The sequence below is a fragment of the Mya arenaria genome, chromosome 11 (assembly GCF_026914265.1).
Source record: "Mya arenaria isolate MELC-2E11 chromosome 11, ASM2691426v1".
NCBI lineage: Eukaryota > Metazoa > Mollusca > Bivalvia > Myida > Myidae > Mya > Mya arenaria.
The window spans coordinates 54,728,571-54,732,489 of NC_069132.1; the positions used below are offsets into that span (position 1 = coordinate 54,728,571).

A 3,919-nucleotide genomic window follows, 5' to 3' on the forward strand; every position below is an offset into this window, starting at 1 on the left:
ACAGTAAAACTAATATTTTTCGTAAACTCTCAAAAAAATGGGGTAAGGGTCACCGGATGTACTAGTTTAAACCCTGATGGTGAGCCTTAAGGAGAATGCAGCTCCTCAACCCATCCCCTCGCAGTTTCTTAATAACGTTCGAAAATTGATGTTTTATGCCTTAACGCGTTCCAAAAGCTTTAAGAAAACGTAGGTTTTCGGCAGTTTTCTAATCAATTGAGATATGCTCTATTGTGAGTTATAATATTTTACGGAATTGAAGGCATAAATGACCAAAACCAGCTGATCAGTCTTTTTAAAACTGCCATTATGTGAGCGTGCAGCTTTAAAGATGCACTCTTACTCCTATTATTTTCTCCGATTAATAATATTATTTTGATTTTTCAAAAATGTCGAAAACAATGGTTCTTATGAAGGATACCGAGTTTAATTTAAAAGAAATGAGCATAAAACACGGTAATTCTTTCTTATGAGACTATAATAGACCAAAGTTAATCTTTTAGCATTCACCAATTATTTAATATTTGTGCGCTTTCTGCTATTAAATACGTTGTTACAATATTGTTATCAGTAATTAATATTTTCCATAAATGCATTGTTTAGGAAGTAGTTTAAGGTTTATTAGTCAAAATTGATGTCTGTTTTACATGGGTATGTACTGATTTTAAATAAGAGTGTCACTTTAAGAGGCCCATGAAGGCCGCGTACCGACATGGGGAATAACAGAGTTATGAGGAGTAAAAAATATGTTTGTCTCCGGTTTCCCGACTTACCCTATAATTGTTGGCCCCGGACCTAGAGATGCACTAGAGGTTGCATTGAGGAATTTATCTTTGTTTGATTTTAATCTATTAAAAACTATAATGTTTTCGAATTTTTATCATACCAGCGATGCTAATTCTGAATGTATCAGTGTCCTAAAACAGTTAACCGATAGTTTTTGGCAAAATATCAATTCAAAAATGGCTAATAACAAAAATATTCCAAAAACAAGAAAGATTTGCCGACGTACCTACCCTATTTTTGGAAGGAATTTCCCCGGAAACAAACGTAATTCGACCTTAAGAGTATTTTATATTGTTTACGTGAGACGCCCATGTAGTCATGTAAAGTAATGTACAACTCAGACTCACTTAATTAATATTATTTTGATAATAAAACAATCAAAACTTCGATTTTTTACAGTTATGAAATATTCTCTCTAAAATAAACGAAGAAATGTGTGTAGCCACACTGATTAAGAGGGACACAGATGTTTGAAAAGATATGATGAGATATCCTTAAACGTAATGGGATTGTGTTTGATTATGTAAATAATGGGCTCGGCGACAGCATCTCTGGTAATTATTTATTACTTTCTAGAACAATTAAAAGCTGCACTCTCAAATATTAAACGTTTTTGACAACATTTTTATTTTTTGTCTTTGAACGAGCCAATTTATGCGAACATGCATGAAAACCAGTGAAAAAAAAACGGCTGACAAAAATCAGATCGCAGATTTTCATATTTAAGTTAAAAAATTGATGTTTTATGCATTTTTCTTAAACCGTTAGTATCGCTTTTAGCCATAATACATTCATTTTCGAACAGAAATATGAAAATCTACGATCTGATCTTTTGTTAAAAGTCTTATATCACTTGTTTGCAGATATTAACGACAAAATTGGCTGATTCCAAGACAAAAAAAAAAAAAGTTGTCAAAACATCCAATATGTGAGAGTGCAGCTTTAAAGTGATACTCTTATTCAAAATCAATCCATACACATGTATAACAAACATAAATTTTGAGTGATAAACCTTTAACTACTTACTAAAAATGCATTTATGAAAAATATTAATAACTGCTTACAAGATTGTAACCGTGTATTAAATAGCTGGAAACGCACAAAAATTAAATGACTGGTGAGTGCTAAAATATTTACAGTGATAAATTATCGTATTATAAGGCAGAAATGCCGTATTCGATACACCTTTCAAATTAAACGCTACTCTTCATAAGAACCATTGTTTTACGAAAATGATTCATCCTTTAAGTGCATCTTAAAAGAAAGAACAATAATACTACGATTGGAACGGAGTCTAAATGCAAGCGGCACTGATTCTGCGCTGCATAAATATTGACAAAGCATTTACAAGTAATTACGTACAATTTCCTCGCAAATCTATTCCCATAATAAATGTTTATGACGTGAAAATCCGGTTATTTGAATCGTGGAATATCTGTTATAAATTTATAAATCCGAGGGTATGACAAACGACATGAGATAGGAACTTCAGACTCTATTACTTCGATCAAATTACTATCGACCAGTGACGATTTCTGAAGACTTTCACATAATTGCAAAAATAATTCCAATAAAAGTTCCAATATTATCCATCATAAGAAAACGCAAAAACGCCGCGTTGCTGTTTCATAAATGTATAACTATGACAACAGTCAGCTATAAATATCGTCTGATCGCGATATTTCCAACAAGAAAGATCATTCAGAAAAAAGTGAGATCTTTCATAAATACTCAATTGATACCTAAAACAAAGCTTTTGAATGTTATTAGAATTGTATGCTTATGGGTATACACTCTTTAAAGACACTCGCTCATGTTTGTTTTTGTTTTTATCAAAAATCACTTTTCTTTGTATGACGAAATCATGGAAGTGTTGCAAATGATAAGAACACTGGCACCGGATTTTCAAACTTAATCATTTTTAAAAAAAAACAAACAAAAAACTTATAATTCCTTACTAAAATTATAATACCGAATATGTGAAAAAATATTGAAAATTTTTTTTTTTTAAATATGCACTTTGTACTGTATAATATACTAACGAGTTTGAACACTATACAACAAATGGTTTAAAGGACATGTTATCCTTGTCTTTGTGTTTGAGTCCTTGTGGGCGTGAGGTTTTGTTGTCAGGTATTTAATTCCTTACCCCACTAAAACCAAAATATTTTTATACTGTTAGTGTATATTTTCTGCGATTTTGTTATCAAAGAGTAAAATAGTTATAATATAAGTGTTTTCAGATGTATTACCGAAAAATAAATATGGTGCCAAAACATGAGCGAGTCTCTTTAAAATTTGTGTAGTATTTGTTTTACTTTCTAATCAAGTAAATCAAGCAATATTGTATGACAATGAATATTTAAAAAAACAAAAACCAGTCTGAAGTCCTTACAAAGTTAAAATTACAAGTAGATAAACTCCGAAGAAGCTAGTTCCTAATCAAATAAGTAAAGTCTATAATCTTATCACGGATACTCCAAATATTGGTCAGTCTAAAGTCATCTTAAATTTAGAATTTACCTGGAAATAAACTCCGAGGAGGCTAGGTACCTGAATATATCCGTATTTTATATCAGTTTTTGACGTGCGCATTTTTAAAAAATTAAATGTCCCATCCTACGTCCGATGTCAATGTATGATGAAAATAAACGTTTAGTGACACATTGTTATCAAACAACACAGCCGGATCCATACAGAACATACACTATTCTTACTTGTTGCTTTATAACAGTTAACTTACTTTCTGATCTGAAACTGCATTCCTACCGCTGCTATATGTGTATGAGTAGATATCGGAAAATATTAAGCAGCCTACCTTACCATCAGGTGGAAAAAAAACACGCTTTAATTACTATATAATAGCAAACTTGCTGGGAATCAATATACGTGATGTGATATGCAATACCGCTGTGTTTATAAAGCTAAGGTAACTTAAAACGTGCAATTAATGGTATTTTCTCCAAGGAAGAGTATGTTGAAATAGAAAACAATACAAAAACAACAGCGAAATGATGAAACAAGAACATACAACACGCGGGGAGATCCTTTCATCTGATAAATGAGCAGGGGTGTAACTTGCTACCCCCACCGCAAACCTCCAGAAAACTTAACTGATGTGAAGTCTTTATTG

At 31.8% G+C, this 3,919-nt stretch overlaps 1 protein-coding gene across 2 annotated transcripts in view; it reads right to left on the bottom strand.

The window, feature by feature from the left end:
- Positions 1-3,638, bottom strand: part of LOC128208956 (uncharacterized) — an 11,938-nt gene extending 8,300 nt beyond the window's left edge. Inside the window, exon 1 of one of the 2 annotated variants that reach the window (XM_052912706.1) lies at positions 3,530-3,638. The gene's annotated coding sequence lies outside the window, so the exon portion shown is untranslated. The other variant, XM_052912705.1, reaches the window with a different exon arrangement.
- Between the last annotated feature and the right edge of the window lie 281 nt (positions 3,639-3,919).